This window comes from Lepidochelys kempii, chromosome 1, assembly GCF_965140265.1.
Source record: "Lepidochelys kempii isolate rLepKem1 chromosome 1, rLepKem1.hap2, whole genome shotgun sequence".
NCBI lineage: Eukaryota > Metazoa > Chordata > Testudines > Cheloniidae > Lepidochelys > Lepidochelys kempii.
The window spans coordinates 55157522-55179212 of record NC_133256.1 but is presented as its reverse complement, the minus strand read 5'-3'; the positions used below and the strand labels follow the sequence as shown (position 1 = coordinate 55179212).

The 21691-nt window shown below is 43.3% G+C and overlaps 1 protein-coding gene and 1 long non-coding RNA gene across 5 annotated transcripts in view; one reads left to right on the top strand and one right to left on the bottom strand.

The window, feature by feature from the left end:
• The first annotated feature begins 5225 nt into the window (after window positions 1–5225).
• The window catches only part of SERPINE3 (serpin family E member 3), a 51301-nt gene continuing 34835 nt past the window's right edge, over window positions 5226–21691 (top strand). For 3 of the 4 annotated variants that reach the window (XM_073343231.1, XM_073343241.1, XM_073343218.1), the window contains exon 1: window positions 5226–5397. The gene's annotated coding sequence lies outside the window, so the exon portion shown is untranslated. The remainder of the gene's footprint in view (window positions 5398–21691) is intronic. The other variant, XM_073343219.1, reaches the window with a different exon arrangement.
• Window positions 18681–21691, bottom strand: part of LOC140911044 (uncharacterized) — a 31978-nt gene continuing 28967 nt past the window's right edge. The window contains exon 3 of the long non-coding RNA XR_012158822.1: window positions 18681–18784. This is a non-coding gene — a long non-coding RNA (uncharacterized lncRNA). The remainder of the gene's footprint in view (window positions 18785–21691) is intronic.

The window sequence follows — 21691 nt, the reverse complement described above, 5'->3', positions numbered from 1 at the left end:
CAGAAGCCAGGGCTGTGGTAAGAGCTGCCCAGGGAGCCCGGGCTGCTAGGGGGATCCCTGAACGCTCCAGCTGCCCTTGGGGGCAGGACATGGGCCAAGTGGCTGCTCTCAGGGCCCCTGTACCCCTGTCCATTTGCTGATCATTAGTTGGCAAGAACAAACAGGACAAATGCCCAGTCTTGCTAAAAACAGATTAAGGGGGGAAGGGGTGAGTGGTGGGGCAAGGGAGGGAGGGGCTCAGGCCAGCTCTGCATCGTGTGGGGCGAAGAGAGGCTTGGGCCAGCTCCACACGAAGGGGCAGGGAGCAGCTCAGGCCAGCTTGGCACGGGAGGGGGCAGGGGGAATATGCTCACCCTACTACTGCCAGGCTCCAGCTTCCGGCTGGATAAGGGGCAGGACCTCAGGGGGAAGAGGACCTCAGGGGGAAGAAGTCACACAAATGAGAGTCATTCTTGTCAGTTGCCAGCTTGTGCAGATCAAGGAGTGACTGGTTCACATTCTTTTCCAGGTGCAAGGCACACTCCATTGCTGTCAACCCATTCTCCCAATCATCACGATCTGGTTTCTTGATGTCCTGCAAAAAGATGCGACCGCCCCTCTGGTTCTGCAGCTTCATGAGTTTTTCAGCATGCTCGTGCTCCTCGTGGGACTGGTGCAGGAAATACTTGGGAAAGTATTGATAGGGCGGCGGGGCTCCAGGTGGGGAGAGGAGGAGCAGGGGGTGGTGCCAGAGGTCCAAAACTCTGGCAGGGGCCCCCAAATTGGCCGGGGCCCCTGGGCATGTGTCCCATGGATCCGCGCGGTAATCCGCCACTGACCTGATGGGCAAACGAAGATCATGATAGATTCTGTACTCGTGAATTGCAGATGGAAATCAGGTGTATTGTCCTGCAGATCATTTGAGACCAATAACAGATCAGATAATAAGTTACTGTTGTCATCAATGAGGTTGAGGCTGAGAACAACTGAAAAAGTACTGAGAACAAGATATATGATGTGGACAAATTGAAAGAGCCAGATACCAGGAAAGAATACAAGGAAGCCATATGGAAAAATATCAGATCTCGGGTGAAAAAAGAACCAAACCCTGAAGAGACATGGAATAGTGAGTGTAAAATATTGGATTACAAGAGCAGCTGAACAAGTGTTGGGCTAGAGTCCAAATCAAAGCAATCAAAGAACGAAGTGCTGCAGTTGAGCGACAAGAATAGGAAATGGAAGGAGAATAAAAAGGAAGATGCAAGTCTAAGAACGGAGTACAGCATTATGACCAGAAAGATAAAACAGAAAGCGAAGAGAGCGAATAACAATTGGATAAATGTAAATAAGCAGAAGACTGTGCAAAGAGAAATGCAACACTGTATTGCAAGATTAGAGAACTGAGTGGGACATAGAAGTAGAAAACATTGGCAGTGAAAGAAGCATGGGCAAATAACTGATGATGAAAAAGCAAAGAATAAATGATGTAAAGAATATTTTGAAGAGCTTTATGACATGCAGAACACAGTAGATGAAATGGTCCTAGAGATGCTTCCCAGTACAAATGAGGGAGAGCAGATGCTAGAATTTTTAGAAGAAGAAGTAAAGATCTCAATAGAAAGTTGGAAAAGGAAAAGGCACCAGGAAGTGACAACAAAACCTCAGAGCTGTTGCAAACAAGTGAGAAACACATAGTAAAGGCAGTGCACAAGCTATTCAACAAGATTTACAAGCAAGAGCAAGTGCTAAGTGAATGGGGTAAAATGATAATAGTACCAATTCATAAGAAAGGAGATAAAAGTGAATGTAAGAACTATAGAGGAATCAGCCCACTGAGTGTGCCGGAAAAAGCATTCACCAAGACATTGCAGAGGAGAATGAAGAGGTACATGGAAGTGGCGCTTGCAGAAGAACAGGCTGGATTTAGGCTAGGACAAAGTGTAATAGATCAGCTATCAGAGAAATACATAGACCACCCCCAAGCCTGTTGCAACAACTTTATAGTCTTCAAACAGGCTTTTGATAGCATTTGGCAGAAAGGGTTATGGCAAGTCTTGCAAATGTATGCCGTCCCTGGCAAAATGATCAAGCTGACAGAAAACATATAAACACACACAATGGATGAGTGCAGTCAGAGTAGACAAGAAGCTGGCAGAACGTTCAGGATGAGCACAGGCGTGAGGCAAGGATGCATGCTATCGCCAGATTTGTTTAACTTGGCATTGTAAGCAGTGACGGCTGTAGCACTGAGAGATGAAATGAGGAGTCATGTTACGTGGGAGGACAGTGAATAAGTTTAGATTTGCAGACAATATTGATCTCTTAGAATTGACCAAGGAGGACGTACAAAGAATAACTGACAAGGTAGACCAGGAAAGCAGAAAATTTGGACTGAAGATCAGTATGGGGAAGACAAAAACTATGTCAAATGGAAGACAAGAAGAAGAGGTAAAGATCAAAAACAGAGACAAAGAACTAGAATAAGTAGGAAAATGCGTGTACAGTGGAGGATGGGAATTGTGAGGATGACATAAAAAGAGAAGACTCAGACAAGGTGCTACTGCATTTGGAAAGCTCTGCAACATCTGGAAGGCTAGACAAAAATGAAAATCACCGTATATGAGACAATTGTGTTGATATTGCTGTATGGGTTGGAATGTCGGAGGATGAGGAAAGCTGATGAACATAAGTTATTGACTGCAGAAATAAACTGGCTGAGGGTGTTAAGAAAGCAGAAAATAAAAAAAATAAAAATACGGCTAAGGCAAAAAGTAATGCTGTTATGGAAGATTCATAAAAGACGATTGTGATGGCTTGGACACATGTCAGGAATGGACCCAGAAAGATACTGTAGTGAGCAGGCATGGCCTCCCTCCAAGATTGACAGGGAGGCCACACCCGCTCCTCTGGCAGCAGACGGGCAGTACAGGAAGTACAAAAGGTGGGCCCTGACCTCACTTGGGCAGTAGCCACTGAGGGAGACAGACACTTCCCACCCGCTGCTGGAACGGGAAGTTGAAGAGGACCTCCACTGCCCCAAGGACTCGTCAGATCTTCCAGAGCTGCCAGACACCCCAAACACTGTAGTCTGGCTGCATTGCTGCCTGAAGCCAGGTCAGCGTGTTGCAGCCAAATCCCTGCTGACTCAGTAGTGGAACACTCCATCACTGTTAGGGCCCTGGACTGGGACCCAGTAAAGTAGGGTAGGTCCAGGTCCTCCTACCCCCCTGCTGCCAACCCCACCTCGAGGGTGGGGGGGGGCGTGGCAGCCTCCCCTCCTAAGACCAGGAGGCCTGTGTTGGTGTACTGTCTGCCAGGGCTAGGACATTAGACTCTAGACTATTTATTACTTTGCCCTGCCTGAGGGCCAGAGCCCACTTAGACTGGTTGGTGCCCTGCCTTCCCTGAGGGCATGGGCCCCTACACTCTCTATTGCTCTACCCTGCTTGAGGGCCTGAACTCCAGAGACTGCTAATTTCCCCCCTTTACAGATGGCCGTTCTAGCTGTGTAGTAGTGAGGAGGCATGGCCTCCCTCCGAGACTGACAGGGAGGGATGGTCACGCACACTCCTACAGATACCATACATGGCAGTACATATGAGAGTGCAAGAAACTAGAAATAAAAGAAGACCAAGGATGCGTTGGATAGATGCAGTGAAGAGTGACATCGAATAAAAAGCGTTAAAGATGAACAAAGCCAGTGCAAGATAGAGGTGGAAAAACTTCATTTGGTTCTATTGTCGCTGTTGAGCTGACAGATGGGAATCAAAGACAAAAGAATCAAAGAAGGCATCATGATCAGGATCACTTTATCTAGAAATGGGCAAGTGGTAAGGGAGCTCAGGGAGCAATGGTTTGATAGGGAATTTTTCAAATCATAATTTAAAAATAACATCTGAATTGTCCGGACCCAGGAAGCTGTGTGCAGTTAGCTTAAATAGCTCCATGATGCTACTCGCACAATATCATGACTAAAAGAAAAGGAGTACTTGTGGCACCTTAGAGACTAACCAATTTATTTGAGCATGAGCTTTCGTGAGCTACAGCTCACTTCATCAGATGTTTACCGTGGAAACTGCAGCAGACTTTATATACACACAGAAATCATGAAACAATACCTCCTCCCACCCCACTGTCCTGCTGGTAATAGCTTATCTAAAGTGATCAACAGGTGGGCCATTTCCAGCACAAATCCAGGTTTTCTCACCCTCCACCCCCCCACACAAATTCACTCTCCTGCTGGTGCTAGCCCATCCAAAGTGACAACTCTTTACATAATCAAGTCGGGCTATTTCCTGCATAGATCAAGGTTTTCTCACATCCCCCCCACCCCCATACACACACAAACTCACTCTCCTGCTGGTAATAGCTCATCTAAACTGACCATTCTCCAGGTTTAAATCCAAGTTAAACAAGAACATCTGGGGGGGGGGGGGTAGGAAAAAGCAAGAGGAAACAGGCTACCTTGCATAATGACTTAGCCACTCCCAGTCTCTATTTAAGCCTAAATTAATAGTATCCAATTTTCCTCTGAAATATCATGACTGTGGCTCTCATCCTCCCTCTCCATTTGCTTCTTATTGTTTGTTACACATTGCTGGTGTTTCTTCTCTTTAGTTAGGCTATGTCTACACTGCAGAGTTTTGTTGTCAAAAGTTATGCCACTTTAATTAACGCGTTGTTGCGTGGCCTCACTATGCTCCTTGTGTTGGCAGAGCACATCCACACTAGCAGCTCTTGCATCAACACAGAGAGCAGTGCGCTGTGGGTAGCTATCCCACTGTGCAATTGGCCGGCGGGTGCTTTGGGAAGGGTTTGCAATGCCCCATGGGACAGGCACCGCATCACATGATGCAGGTTTCTGAATCCCATTCTTCCATAGGCATCCTACTAGATTGCCAGATTTTCAACTGAAGCGTGTGTGGGGGAGAGGGGACAAGAGCATGTGACAGGGAGTGGGAAAGAGAGACAGCGTGTGTGTTGGGGAGTGTGTGAGAGAGTCTGGGGGGATGTGAGAGAGACAGAGTGAGTATTGGGGGAGAGTGAGTGTGTTGGCATACTGTCTCTAAGTTCAGACAGCAGCCTGAGTAACCAGTCCTGAGGCATGGGGAGGGGGACACCCCCAACATCAGCCCCCCTCTCCCTCCCTGGCTCTGCATAGCACAGCAGTCTCTCTCTCTCACTCTCTCACACACACAAACACGCATGCACGCCCCTGCCTGCCTGCCTCTGCGTCTGTAGTGCGGGAGACAACAGCATTCCACATTAATGATTTGCTCTTTGCTCCCAGAGCAGAGCAGCACAGTGAACTGTCAGAACTTCATGGAGCTTTGAAAGGGGAGGGACACATGCCTGCAGGGCAGCCCAGTTGAAAACAGTGAGCCCAGCAGTCACAGGTATTGTGGGATACCGGGGGAGGTAAGTTCTGGCGATATAATGAATGGCAGCATTTACACTGACACTTTGTCATTTTAACCTTTCCGCAAAAATCCCTTTCTCTCTCGTTGAGATGGTTTTATTTTGTCACCAAAACTGAAGAGTTTTGACACCAAAAGTGGCATTGCAGTGTGTACACCTCCACTGTTTTGCCGCCAAAAGCTGCCTTTTTTCCGACAAAACTCTGCAGTGTACACAAGGCCTTAAATTTCAATCCTGCAAAGACTTATGCACATAGTCAGCACATGAGTAGCCCCATTGACCTTCGTCTTAGGCCCCTTAAGCCCCTTTTTAGGCTTCACTGTGATCCACAAAACTCCAACCTGGCTGCTGCCTAACCCTGCACAACCTTATGAAATACCACAATCTTTTAATTTATTTCCCAGGAGTTGAGAGATGCACAGGATTAAAGATTTAATATACTGGCTACACAAAATAAAACATACACACACTACTCCTGAGGGAATTCCACACCAAAAAATTAAAAATTCTGTGCACAATATTTTAAAATTCTGTAAAATTCTGCATATTTTATTTGAAAATCCTACCATTTTCAATTATTTAAAATGGTGTGATTATATTGTTATTGTGTTTCTGTGTTATTTTGACAAATAAAATATGCAGAACTTTGCAGAATTTTAAAATTTTTAATTTTTTGGCGAAGAATTCCCTCAAAAGTACCAGGTTTCTATGTGGTGTAATCCTGGCTGAGGGCAGCTCCATGGGAGGTCTGGGGGGAAATCTGGATGCACAGGTGCTCAGTGCAGGGTTCTGGGTGCAGGGGGAATGGGACTCTGCAGGGGAGTCCAGGTGAAGGTGATTAGGGCTCAGTGGGGTGGGGGGCTCCTGATGCAGGGGTGAGGCTTGGCGGGAGGGAGTTTGCGGGGGTTATGGGTGCAGGGGGCTCCTGATACAAGGGGGCTAGGTGGGCGAGTTCTGGGTGGGAGGAGGCGTCGCGTGTGGGCAGCTGCTTCCCGTGTCCTCACAAGCCAGACCCCCCTGCACCCAACCCCCACCCCGCTGAGCTCCACCCCCACCCTTCACCCAGACCCCCTCCTGCCAAGTCCTCCCCCTCCCCTCACGGTGTAGAGCTTCCTGCAGCCCAGGGAAGTTTCTGGGGGTTGATGTGACCCAGCCCTGGCTGCTCTGTTCAGGGAAGGGGAGGGACTAATGTCCCTGGGTGCCCCAGGGCATCACCAGACCCCTCTCCCTCAAGTGATCTACCTCTCCCCCAGCTGCCTGGACAGAGCGTCTGAGCTGCCGGAGGGGTGAGTGAGCACCGTTGCAGCTTCTCTTTGCTTCTCCACAGAAACCATTTTCTGTAAGAAAGCAAAAGGAATCTGGGGGTGGGGATATTTTTCTGCTGCACCGCAGTGGCACAAATTTTCCCCGGGAGGAACATAAAAGGATTATTTTGGATACTTAGGAAACCAAACTCATAGAGACATAGAAAAATTAAAATGGTGGTTAAAAAGCAAAAATAACTACATATACAAATACCTCTAAACATCCCCTTGAGATGGCATAAAACCATACTCTGAGGGAAAACAGGATATGAAAATTAAAATGAGGGAGAGGAACTGTAAAAATAGAGAAATGTCACTTGTGTCTATCCCAATAATACCTCTGCTTTTGAGAGGGTCCATGACCTTAGAAGCTAACCAACATGGAGCCCTCAGTAGAGGGTAAGCAACGCTTTGAAAGCAAAAAGGCAGATTTACATATTATCATAAAACATAATCTGGGGTTTTCAAACTCAACGTTGTTTTCCTTTGGTGCTTCCAACATTATATTAGAGCCACATGAACCTTTAGTTTTGAAACCTGAAACCATGCAAAACTCCTCTGCAGCTCCCCACCTCCTTTCTGGAGAGAGAAATGAAGATGCTGAGAAGTGGGGAAGCTCCTATTCTTTGGCGTGCCCAGCAGAATGTAGGCACTGGGAAATGTTCCTTCAACCCAAATACCCACAAACAGGAGAGGGCTTGGGCGGGGGGGAGGGTATGTGAATTTTTGAAAGTGTTGAGGGTAGATTTTTGGTGTGCCACAAAACTGAGAAGGGCAAGACTAACAAAGAGAGGGAATGGTGCAGGGGCAGGAAATTGAGGGAGGGAGGGAAGGAAAAAAATGGAAATTTTCCTGAGCAGATTTAGTTCTTTCTGGAAATTAACTGCCTGAACACTGCAGAATCAATGGCGGTTATAAAAAAGAAATGTGACTAGTTCAACCCAGTGTAAAGGCCTAAAGAGTTCAGAAAAGAAGCTGCAGAGGATACATAGCACCCACAGGAGACAGAATTTAGTGAAAACCTCCAAAGATTGTTTTGCCTTCTTCCCTATCCCTATGTCTTCCATTGTTTTTATTCAATGCATTTTGTGGCTTGGCAGAACAGGAGTTACAATGATCCATTCAAATTTTGTGCCAGAAGTGCCCAGACCACCTGAGCAACATGGAACCTAACAGTTTCATGTCTTTATGTCCCTCTCTTCCAGATCTGGATAGCTTGAATAGCTGCCTTCACCCTTAGGTGATAAATATATTCATAAATTTTGTAGGCCTTTCCAAATATACAACTTCTAGTACGTCATCTCCTTCCAAATAAATTTCCCCTCTCCTTTCCCTTCCTTGTATTGTCCCATCACTACAATTCTAAGTAGTGTCCTGTTGCTATGTGACATTTACACAGTCACCAGTAATTGTAATGCTCCTCTCCTATTTTGCCCTATTGTAGCCACTGATACTAAATGTGGTAGTGGAAGATAATCATAATGGGACTGGCAAGAAAGTGAGCTCTGATGAGAATGCTGCTAGTGTTATAGGAGAGGATAAAAGCGCTTTTGCAATTTAAAACTGAACTGCTTGAGAATAGCCTAAGAAGCAGTAATCTGTGTATTTTTGGGCCCTGAGTGACAGACTTAAGGGAAAGGATATCAAGACTTTCCTTGTTTCTTTTTGTAATGAGGTATTGGATTTACCTAAGGAATTTAAACGAATGATTGATAAAGTATTTGGAATGCCCATAAAGATCTAAGGCGAATGGATCAATCCAGGATCATTGATTTTGACAATATGCTGACAGTTACTGAAATTTTTTTCTTGCACAATCCAAGGAGAATGTTTATTTCTTTCTTGAAACACTGAAACGAAAGAAAAATCTTGTTTGCCAAGGTAATAGAATGTCCTGCATGTGTCCCACTTTTGCCTTTTGAAAAGATGGTCACCCTAATTGTGAGTAGTCCCAATGAAGTCAACAGTCAATGAGACTGCTCATGGTGTCTAAAGTTAAGCATGTGTGGAAGTCTTTGCAGGATTGGGCCTTAGCTTGCATTGTAGCTTGTATTTTGCCCCTGCTTATAATTATTCCCTGTAAGTAACTACCTAATATTAACATATTCTGTGTTCTCTGGGCCACTTTTTCAAAGTTATGTGCACATTTAATACATACATTTGCAGATGACTACTGCACACCAGTTCCTCATTTGCATACACATTTCCACTTAAGTGCTGACCTGGCCTTGTGCTCCGACCAACATCAGTTTTTGTATGAATATGGCATAAGGAAGCTGTGTGCAAATGCAAATATTATATGTGTTTTCATTCTAAGTACTGCATATATTTTGTATTTATTGCTTCTCTAAAGGATAATCATTTATATAGCCTATAGTTATGCATTCCAGTCTTTAAGTTGCCCCAGGCCAGACCCAATGTTAACATCAGAGTTAGGCAAACAGCAAAGGAGCCCTGTTCCTCTTCTTTTAGTGATGCCTGCATCTAGCCTCTCTGTAGTGTTTTCCTCAGAAAGTTCTAGCTGGTTACCAAATACGTAATTAAAACTTAGGGTCTGGTTGCGGGGAAGTCTCTTCCCACCCCCCCATTCCCCCACAGGAAATGTTTTGAAGATACCTGCCATTGGTGCAAGCCAGGTCCATTACATAAGCAGAAATTTCCTCTTCAGAACTGTTTGTCTGAGCCCTCAGGATGGGTCACCTCAGGCTGTTATGATTTGAGTTGGCTGGAGGAGGACAATTCTGTTTCACAGCGATTTCTAAGGTTCTGACATTTGTTTTTGATCTGGAATGAAAACAAAATCTTTTAAACATTTTCATGAAAATAGAATGGTCTCAAAATATCCATATTCGAATTGAACACCTGAGATTTTACATTCGGGAAGAGGTGTCAAAAGGCCTGACCAATGGGGAGAGAGAGGCCTCTGTGGGTAAGCACTGGCCTGGGATGTGAGAAAGCCAGTTTCAAGTCCTTATTCTGCTTAAATCAGAGTGAACTGAGATGAAAAACTCTCCCATGTCCCAGGCCAATACCCTCAGTAGCAGGCTACGGAGAGTGTGGGAGAACTGGCTGATCAGTTCCAGTATGACTCAGCAATAGCCAGAGGTACTGAACAACATCACCACAATCTTCCCTTCAAAATGGAAGCAGAATGAGTGAGAAGGTGTCTCGGTAACACTGAGCAAAGGGATTTGAGAGAGTCTTTGAAGTACCTCCTCTCCCGGGGAAAACATAACCCCTTCATTTCGTTTTTAGTACCCATTCTCCTGGTCAGGCAGCAATCAATTTTATTTTCAGTTCTTGAGCTCCTGCTCGAGTGCCTATCTGGCTAATTTCATATATGGAATTTAGCCCAAATGCATGCAAATAAGAGAGACAGAAAATGTGTTTTAAATAATAGCTCAGGTGGTCAAAGACGCCAGCTTTCCCACTTAGCACCATGTGCTTTGTAGATCAACACTTTCTGCCGCACCAGGTAACTGATTTTATTTCTGCCCCTTTACCCAACTCTGGGCTAAATCCTGCAAGGAGCTGAGTGCCCTCACCTGCCAGCAAGCAATGGGAGGTAACAGCATTCACCATCTTCCAGGATCGCGACTGGTCTCAGAGCAATCTGACTTCTTAGAGCCACGGTGCATAGCATTCTTCAGTTTCAATTCTAAAACTCCATTACAGTTTTATATATGTAGACCCCTCGTCACATAGACAGAGCAGCACCAGGGCTGCCAAAACTGAAACTGCCTGCCCGAGCTTGGGACCCCAAACAGCAGTGGGGCTTGGGACAGAGGAGGCATTTCTGGGCCAGAACAAGCCTCACTGACTTGCCAGTGCAACCAACTACAGGCCCCAACAGCCTGCACATGTGTACCGCTTATGGACACACATGGCTTAGGGCAAGGAGGCTGGGTGATGAGTGTCAACTGCTAGAAGTAGAATGAGACAGACCTCAGGAGTTGCTCTCAGCAGAGGAGAGGAGAGAACCAGTTTTGCCTCTCAGCCAAGAGACCAGCTAACCAGAAGCCCCCAGCTTCTCAGGGCTGTTCCCCCCACAGTTAGCTGTCTCTGAAACAGTTTGGCTGTTGAAAGCATCAGGCAGGAAGAGAAGCCAGGCCTTCCACCCAAGCAGTCACCAGTCACAAGCCAGACCCAGAGAAAGAAACAGAGACCCAAGATGCCATAGCCAGAGGGAGAGAACCATCTGCTAGCCTCACCTCCAGAAGCAAAGGAAAGGCCGAGGTTTGAGCCACCCAGGACCTTCTCCACTCAGATAGGGATCTGTCTTGTAGCTTTAGCAGTGAGTACTGGGAATACTTCACCAAACTAGATAGGAAGTCCATGGGCAAGGAAATCTCTGTTAGATGTTAGCTGCTAGCAAGAGAATGATGGTGCACAGCCAGGTGAAAACTCACCTGAACTTGAAGGGGTGTGACAAGAAATGGTTAGGCCTGCAGTGTTCCTTTGATTGTTGTCCTACTGGTATTCAGTCAGCCCTATACAGCTTTGACATGAGAACACTGGATACCATGACCATCTAGGAACTGTGAACACACTTCAGGATTCAACTATTTGCTTGTATACTCTTTGCAGAACTTGGACTGTATTCAGATATCAGAGGGATATTTTTATTTGATTATTGCTCTGCAGTTTACCCTGTTCATGCCTCGGTTCCCCGTCCTTTACCCTAATAAAGTGTTTGTTCATTTTTATAGATTTAGAGATTCCAAGGCCAGAAGGAGCACTGTGAGTCTGACCTCCTGTATCACACAGGCCATAGAACTTCCCTGAAATAATTCCTGTTTGAACTAGAGCAGAGCTTTTAGAAAAACATCCAATCTTTGTTTAGAAATTGCCAGTGATGGAGAATTCACCACAACCCATGCTAAATTGTTCCAGTGGTTAATTACCCTCACTGCTAAACATTTACATATTATTTCCAGTTTGAATTTGTCTAGCTTCAACTTCCAACCATTTGATTTGGTCTGTTAGATTGAAGAGCCCATTTTCAAATATTTTTCCCATGTAGGTGTTTATAGACTGTGATCAAGTGACACCTTCACGGTCTCTTTTTAAAGTTAAACAGATTGAGTTCCTTAAATCCACACAATAAGGCATGTTTTCTAATCCTTTAACAATTCTCATGGCTCTTCTCTGAACCCTCTCCAATTTATCAACCTCCTTCTTGAATTGTGTTCGCCACAATTGTCCAATTGTGGACATAGTATTCCAGTAGTGGTTATACCAGTGCCAAATACAGAGGTTGGTTGGTCCTTGGTTGCTGCTATTTGTTATGGCCTAGAGGTCATGGGGGTTGTATATTAATATATTCACCCAACCACTAGGTGGAATCACCATGCACTGAGAGTCCATTTTAGCGCCAGTGATCAGCAAACTAAGGACTAACACCTGCCATCAGCCCAAGGAGCACAGAAAACCCATGGCCACTGGTCTTAAGGTGGGATAGACACAGATAAGAGAGAGAAGCATGTGGACTCTACCATGCTTGGGGATCAGGATTTGTGGTCTCAGGAGAGATTTCAAATAATTTGATTTCCTGGAGTACACCACCTTTTCTGGTCTGTACCACTAGACCTTTGTAACCTGGATGTTTTTCTCCATCTTGCACTTCATTCATATTTTCTCCTCTACTTCTTCTCATTTGCTCTCAGAAGGCATGTTCATGTCTTTGCTTGGACTGTTTCTCTCTAAAGTTATATCTACATTCGAGCTAGAAGGTGCAATTTCCAGCTCTAGAGGACTTACCCTCACCAGCTGTGATAGAGCTAGTCCACCAAACATAGCAGTGTGGCCACAGCAGTGCAAGCAGCAGGAGGGTCCAGCCACCCTGGCTCCGTACCCATCCAAGACCAGAGGTATGTACTCGGGACAACTAGCCCCTTCCGCTGCTTGTGCTGCCATGGATACACTTCTATTTTTAGCATGTTAGCTCGATCAGAGCTAGTTGAGGTATGGCTCCTTGAGCCAGAAATTATACCTCCAGCTCCAAGTGTAGACAGACCCTAAGAAATCTCAACATTGTATGATTTTTATAGCTTGTCATTTTCTCTCTAGTGCAGTATCTTTTCATACATTTCCTTTTTTTCTTTTGGTTGAAATGCTTCTATATATCTGGGAAAAATAAAAACCAAAAAACAGTTCAGTCTAGTCTTCTGTTACGTTAGGAGTTAGCTGGAGTTAGAACTGCTCAACTGTGGATCATAAATCTCATATTGCTGACACGTCGGGGAAATTCTCCTGTAAACCTGTGATTTGAGACTGAAGATTTTGCTGAGCAGCAGGGTAGCTAGAACTTGACTTTATCACAGACTGAAAGAGTCCTGACATTGTTTCATCTTGCAGAGATTCTCCTTTAGCTCAAGTGCTTTGGAGCAGGAGGATCTGAGATCTATCCCTGCTATTGCCATGCAGTGCTGCTTGGCCATAGATCTAATATGCAATCTTTAATGCACCCATTATCTAGGTACTGTGTGTACACACACACTCTGTGTGTATATATATATATATATATATATATATACACAGAGAGAGAGAGAGAGAGAGAGAGTCATTCTGTTAGCATAAAATATACAGAGATATATTCCATTTTTATGAAAGATATTATTCATGTTGCCTGTGACCCTGGCTGTAGAACTCCTTGCCAGAAGAGATCAGACAAAAGCCAAGCCTGGCAGAGTTCAGATCAAAGCATGTCTCACACATGTCCACTTAAAGAAAGAAGGCAAAAAGGAAGGAAAAATTATTCCCATACGAAATCACATTCCTTTCCCCCTTGAGAAATGGAAAGAAAATGCCTTTTTCTCCAGGCTTTTGTGCTCTTGATTTTGTGTTGTGTTTAGTTGCCACGGTGATAGATGCCACACATAAAAATCTAACCTAGATAGATAAAAGGACTTTAGGCAGAAGCCGGACAAGCAGTCATTTCCAGTTTCATTGTGGCTCCAACCTTGCACAGCAATTTCCATGCTCTCGATTTAAAACCATCTATGCACATAACTCATTCAAAATACCAAGGGTTAGACCTCCCTCCATGAAGCACATGCGCTGGCAGATAATCCAGCTCAGTTTACCTCTGCGTACCTGGCAGCCCGCTACTGTGCAATGACCAAATATCAGAAGAGTTTGAGGTTAATTAGGATCAGATTAATCCATGCTGACTGCCTGTCTCTGTGTAAATAGGGCACTAGAGGTTAGAAAGTATTAAGTACCTTACATGTCTACTTGCATAATGTAAAAAGCTATTGGAGATGCAAAATATGTGGTCAGAAGCGTTGATGTAAAATCTTTTTAAAGTTAATCTTATCATTACAAAGCAAGAAAATCAACTTTAAAATTCCCAAGTAGAAACTTTTAATAATTATTTGAGTATGGAAAACCATGCTTTGACACCACCCAGTGTATTGGGGACATCTGCAAAGAATGTTCTCAGTAAAGATTCTGAAATTACCCTGGGCTTGTTAAACTATATTTCAATGTCTAAATTATTCTAGCAATGAATACCTTACTGAGAAGCTTCATCTAGGGTATTCTTGTCCTAATTTTCCATTATGATGGTTCCTATTTACCATACAAATAAAACAATGTAATAATCAGATAGCTTAGTATATATAAACAGTCTCTGGTACTGCCTGTGGAATGGGATTGTCATTTCTATATATATATATACACCTTTGTTTAAAAACTAAGATGTAGGTCATATATAACCAAGCTCATAAAAAGCTGCAATGATTGTTTTTTGTTTGCATATATTCTTTTAGAGAATAGTTTTATACATACATATGTGCAAATTCTGTAACAAGCCCCTAATGAAAAAAGGTATATTTTACTTATGTGTTGATATGGAATTCTTTAGTGGATAAAGCAAATTAAGGATTGTACAGAACTTGTGTTTTCCTTTTGATTTAAAATGTAATAAACATTTTAAAATTTGAAGAGATTTTGCAATTGATTAAACAAGCTAAATGGTAATATAAAACTTTGAAAAACTATATAGAATTTTAGATATAAGAAAACTCTGATTCTCATGGAAAACTTTGAACATTTAGAAACATCTCTGCCAATACCGTTATATTGTACATCTTTTCTTCTTTTTTTATTCCTAATACAATTATATAATTATTAGGGACATTTATATAATAACAGGCTATTAGTTCCCTAGGAGTTCGTCTCCTCTTGAGGCTTATTCCGCATTTAAAGTTGTAATCTTCTTTTTGTGACATCACTTTGGTCACTGTGGCAATGACTGTGATGTCACCAACAAAGGATTATGACTTCAAGTGGGGTCTAAGCTGCAGGAACAGATCAGCTCCTAAAGAATAAAGACCCAGCTTTGACGTAAACTGACCTGGTAATAAAAGAGGAAAGAAGAGCCTTGCCCACCCTCTCCCCTAAACTGCACAAAATATGACACCAGCAGGATTGTTGTTAAATAGACCATTATTCAAAGCTTTTCCATGAGGTGTAAGCTGATCCTTAAAGACCCTTTTTCTGCTCCCACTGAAAACAATGAACATTTTGCCATTGACTTTACTGGCAGCATGACTGGATCATAAGCAGTGATGAAGAGTGGAGATGCAAAGTTTGAATCTGGATCCAGACTTGTCCCCAAGGGCTGTGTGGCTCAAGGGTTTGGGCTGTAGGATGATGGGTGCTGTATAGGACCCTGCATAGGGAAGAGATGAGAAAGTCATGAAAATGGCTGCCATTTGGTGACTTTATGACTCAGATCTGAATTGTCCTGGAGTTTAAGGATGTTTGGGCCCCTTTCTATTCAATTATACAACTTTGTTAAGTTTTTGCAGAGATTTTTTTTTCCTGCAAAGGTTTGCTCATACCATCATATATTCATTTTTCATCTCTGTCCAGCCCAGTCTTATATTACAAGCAAGGCTTATGGGTCAATACTACAGTATTCGATAGTACAGCACAGTGCCCTTGGGGCCAGATTGTAGCTTTTAAACTACAGCCCACACTGAAGGGGATACAGAAGAATGACAGCAGTGCTCACCCTGCTATTCTTGCTACACACCCCACTCCACGCTGCCCATCTGTTCAACTCTGATTCCCCTGTACAGTTTCTGAAACTGCCATTTCCAGTATCAATCATCCTGTATAAATGTGTTACTTCCAAACATGTCAGAAGATTGGCGCCAACCACTTTTCTGTTTTATCCTCTAGGCTGGATCAATGTATAGCAATGGATGCTGTTTCCATTGCATTCCCCCCCTTCATTCACTCTGGAAGTTCATAGCCAGGACCAGCTCTAGGCACCAGCAAAGCAAGCACGTGCTTAGGGGGGCACAATTCCAGGGGCGGCGTTCCACCCCCCCCCCCTTTTTCTTTTTTTTTCTGTTTTTCCCTTGGACAGTTGTGCTCTCGGAGCTTGGGGCGGCAAAAAACCTAGAGTCAGCCCTGTTCATATCTCACCTTTTCCTCTACTATATGGCACTCATCTTCTTAGCCAAATCCTCCTTCTACAAGGCTGTACATAAAGAGTGGGGTCAAGCATAGCAAAAAACAATCCTGGTGCTATTACAGTTTTATGTATGTATTGCTTTAAATTAACAAACTACACATTAATATCCATCCACCCATACGTTTGATTAGAAATGAGACATAGAGGTGACATTAAATATGGAGTAAATATTAGAGGTGGGCATATCAGTTCAGATAAAATAAGAATGGGCCCGGATCTTCTGTCAGAACACAACCCAAACATTTTTTAAGATTAAAAAAATATTTTAAAACAGTTTTAAAAAAAGGTTTGGGCACCTCTGTGGTTCTTGGTTTGAGTAGGAACTGGAAGTAGCATCAAAAAAATTAGGAAGGCTATTCCAGTGCTAATCAGATGCATTAATCAAATGGGGCAGTCTGCTGACGTGAGATTCCACCCCTAGTTTAGTGTGGTATACTGAAGAAGTGCTTCTATGGTCATTTAGCTAAACACTCAGACTTCAGAAGGATTCTCTGAGCTAAAATGGATGTCTGAAGTTTTTGAGATTCACCTGTCACCAATAAAGAGTATTTAAACTGCTCGGTCCATATATTCTTCTGGGAGAACAATGTGCTGCCACGGATAGACCCCAATTTTATGGTTCCTGTTGATTGGTTTCAGACACTATTGTCCTCCATACCTATTGCACATCACAGTGACTCTCTTCCCATGGATGTATTTCGCATGTGCAAACGAACACCAAAATGGTGGATCTGCAAAGAGGGAAATGGCACTTGACAAACTAAGCAGCTGACACTACGTCTGAGATGCAGCCACCTCTGAACTGGAGCAGACAATTGGAATGTTTCAGTAATGAGACGGGAGATTTTTGTCATGGGCAAAACTTTACTCTGATAAAGGGTCCCATGGTATCTTCAGAGTCCGCAGAGACCAGACAAGCCTTCAGTTTTTAAGATCTCCATAACACACTGCATGCAACAGAAAAATATCCGAGCAGTCTTCTCTGAGACCCTTCCTGTCCCACGAGCAAAGGAAGACAGGAGTCAGAAGATTCTGTACATTAATCACTGGCTAGGTAAATGGTGCAGGGTGCAGGGCTTTGGTTTTGTGGGACTTTGGTCCACCTTCTATGAGGAGAGGGGGCTGTATAGTCTGCATAGCCTCCAAATCAATAGAAGGGGACAGGCTGGCTAGAGAAGTCAGGAGGGGGTTAAACAAGTAGCAAAAGGGGAGAGTAAAAAGAGGGACAATATGACCTAACAGATAAAGAGAAATTTATCTCAAATCTAAATTTTACTGGTAGCTTAGGTACAACTGATCAAGACTTGATCACGTTTATCATGTACAAGCAAAACAAAGTCAGACTAGTAATATAAATAGTTGGTGCTTTAATAGGGTCAATTTCACAAAACTGAAAACAATTTATGAACCAAATCAGCTGTGAGGAAGAATTTATTCAGCAAAATATGAATGATAATTGGGAATCACTTAAGCAGACCCTACTAGAGGCCCAAAAAGAACAATTCCACAACTGAGGAAGAAAGCTGTGCTGGTTAAAAAAAAACCCAATATGCTTTAGAGGGGACATGAAGGCAGCTGTAAAAAATTAAAAAATAATACATAACAAATGGAAGAAAGGGGAAGTTGATAGTAATGAATGTAAATGAGAAGTTAGGAATTGTAGAAAATTGATAAGAGAAGCCAAGGTACACAAGAAGACTTCTATGGTCAGCAGAGATAAAGACAATAACAAGGAGTTTTTTAAAATATATTAGGAACCAAAAAGAATCCTGACAAGGTATTGGTGCATTGTTAGATGGAAATGGTAGACTTATCAATGATAATGCAGAAAAGGCAGAAGCATTCAATAAATATTTCTGTTCTTTTTGTGGGGCTGGGGGACAACAGATGCAGTAGTCTCATCATATGGTGATGATAACAGTTTCTATTCCACTTCTATCTCTGAGGATGTTACACAGAAACTACTAAAGTGAGACATTTTTAAATCAACAAGTCCAGATAACTTGCATCCAGGAGTTTTAAAAGAGCTAGGTGAGGAGCTAACTATACTGCTAATGTTGATTCAATAAGTCTTGGAGCACTGGGGAAGTTCCAGAAGATTGGAAGAAAGCTAATGTTGGGCTAATTTTTAAAAAGGTAAATGGGATGACCCAGATAACTATAGACGTGTCAGCCTGAGATCAATCCTGGGCAAGATAATGGAGCAGCTGATATAGGGCTCGATTAATTAAGAGCTAAAGGAGGGTAATGTAATTAATGCAAATCAACATGAATTTATAGAAAAAAGATCTTGCTAAACTAACTTGATTTTTTTTATAAGGTTGTAAGTTTGGTTGATAAAGGTAATAGCACTGATGTAATATACTTAGACTTCTATAAGGAGAATGACTTGGTACTCCACAACGTTTTGATTAAAAAAACTAGAATGATATAAAATTAACATGGCACACATCAACTTGATTAAAAATAGTTTAATTGATAGGTCTCAAAATGTGACTGTAAACAGGAAATCGTCATTAAGGGGGTCTGTTTCCAGTGGGGTCCCTCAGGGATTGGTTCTTCGCTCTATGCTATTAACATCTTTATCAATGATCTGAAACAAAACATAAAATTATTACTGGCAAAGTTTGCAGATGACACAAAAATGTGGGGAATGGTAAATAACGAAGAGGACAGGTCACTGATTCAGAGCGATCTAGATCGCTTGGTAAACAGAGTGCAAGCAAACAATATGCGTTTTAATACAGCTAAATGTAAGTGCATACATTTGGAAACAAAGAATGTAGGCCATACTGACAGGATAGGGGACTCTATTGTGGAAAGCAGTGACTCTGAAAAAGATTTGGGCAAATGTGTGGATACTCAGCTGCATGTGAGTATCCAGTGTGATGCTGTGGCCAAAAGAGCTAATGCAATCCTGCAATGCATAAACAGGGGATTCTCAAGGAGGATTACAGAGGTTATTTTACATGTGTATTTGGCGCTGGTGTGACAACTGCTGGAATAGCATGTCCAGTTCTGGTGCCCACAATTCAAGAAGGATGTTGATAAATTTGGAGAGGGTTCAGAGAAGAGCCCCGAGAATGATTAAAGGATTAGAAAACAGTGACTTATAGTGACTGATTCAAGGAGCTCAATCTATTCGTCTTCAGAAAGAAAAGATTAAGGGTTACATTACAGTATATATGTATCTACACGGGGAACAAATATTTAATAATGGGCTGTTTAATCTATCAGAAAAAGCTATAATACAACCCACTGACTGGAAGCTGAAGCTAGAAAAATTCAGCCTAGAAATACAGTGTAAATCTTTTATGGTGGGAGTAATTAACTATTGGAACAATTTACCGACTGTAGTGGTGGATTTTCCATCACTGACAATTTTTAAATCAAGATTGAATGTTTTTCTAGAAGATCTGTTCTAGGAATTATTTTGGGGAAGTTCGGTGAAGACCTACTGAAAACTCAAATAGTTACAGTTGCTAATAAACCCTCCTTCCAGCTATGGCTGACCACAAGGCTATGATTCCTCCTGATGGAAGCAGTCCTCACCACGGTGAACTACTCATTTGTGACCTTCCATCGCAACAACAGCAAAGCTGTGTGTCTGCAATAAAATGAGTGGGTTTGGATAAGCTCTTGCTAGTTCAGCATTAGAGTGACCAGATGGCCCACTATTATCGGATCCTCCCCAATATTAGGGGCTTTGTTGTATATACACAACCCACCCTCCTCCCTCGGAAAAAAAGAGTCCCGATTTTTCACACTTGCTATCTGGTCACCCTATTCAGTGTGCAGCAGCCCACGGATGCAAACACATTAGGGTGAGACTCTGGATGCTTCAGTGGCTCGCCACCAAATACTGTCTCAAATTCAAAGGCTTCTTTTTGATGATTCATGTCCAGACTATCTCAAGGACCAGCTCTTGATCAAAGTTCAGGCCTTACCACATCAGCAGTAATCATCAGTGGTACTCGAATGGTCAAGCAACAGTAAAACTAGTACCAGTAGAGCAGTGGTTCTCAACATGGGGTCCGGGGCCCCCTGGGGGGCCATGAGCAGGTTTCAGGGGGTCCACCAAGCAGGGCCAGCAATAGACTCACTGGGGCCCAGGGCAGAAGGCCAAAGCTCCATTGCATGGGGCTGAAGCCCAGGGCCCCACCATCTGGGGCAGAAGCCAAAGCCTGAGCAATGTAGCTTCCTGGGGGGCACCGGCAATTGCCTTGCTTGCTTCCCCCTAATGCCAGCCCTGGCTTGTATATACAGAAAACCAGTTTTTGTGACACAGGTGGGCTGTGGAGTTTTTATAGCATGTTGGGGGAGGGCCTCAGAAAGAAGAAGATTGAGAACTCCTGCAATAGGAGACAATGTTCTTGTGGGTATGGAAAGCCCTTCCATGAGAGCTGAGAACCACCTTCAGTCTTGACACATCCAGGATGATATGTAAAACCCATTATTGCCTCAGGGCTTTCCCCCAAATTAAAAAAAACCTGGCTTTGAGATACACTGTTGGGAAGGGAGAGAAAACTAGAGAGAACCAAGGATAGACAGAGTGATTTTTGGTTAGGTGCTCAGACACCACAGTGAAGAGTGCAGTAAGAATACCTACCTATGTACACTGCCTAAGTAATCACATCTGTGCATTAGCACATCTACCCTGGGAAATTATAAGTCATATTTTGGCTATACTTGTGTAATCCCAGTGATTTCAGTGCATTGACTTGGTTCGTGTTACACGGATTGGATGGAGAGCAGAAGTTGGCCCTATGGCTGGATTGTGTGCATAGGAAGATAGATCCGCCAGTGTGTGTGTTGAAAAAATAAATTGCTATTGAAATTTATATCTCTTTAATTGAAGTATTATTGATCCACATGTATCCATTTAAATGAAAATAGCAGTAAAGGGCTAACTGTGCCTTTAAGGAACAGTGCCAGTTGGAGGTCGGTGCGAACCTTCTCTGCCCAAGATGGGGCACTAGGGTGTGTTCTGTCTCACAGATGTAGCATGTTCCTGCAGTGCCTTAGGCACACAGGGGACGTACTCCCGCTATGACGTCTGTTTAGGTGGTGCAACCTACTTCTTTGAGTGAGCCAGTCCCACTTCCCAGACAAGTGAACAGTAGGTTATGGTCATGACTCCCCCATATTCCCAGCCATCCTCCACCCTATGCTCCCAGGGAAATAGGAATGGAGCAGTTTCTGAGCTTCCTGAATGCAGGAACTGCAGTTCTACTTAATATAGTACTTACCTAGCTGTGCAAAGACCAGAAGTCCCTGCCCCTCCATCTATACACCCATAGAAGGGCCAAGCAGAATCTGGCCCAAAGTGCTACAACCCTGATGTAATGTGATCATGTGTGCCAGCAGTTCAGTTTTCTAGGCATGGAACACTTTCTTAAGCTCCCTGAATGGAAAAGTTCTACAGAATTTAATAATTGATCAACTTTGCAGAGTTTGTGTTATTTTTGTTTGAAACCATAATACAGAATGTAATGGGGAA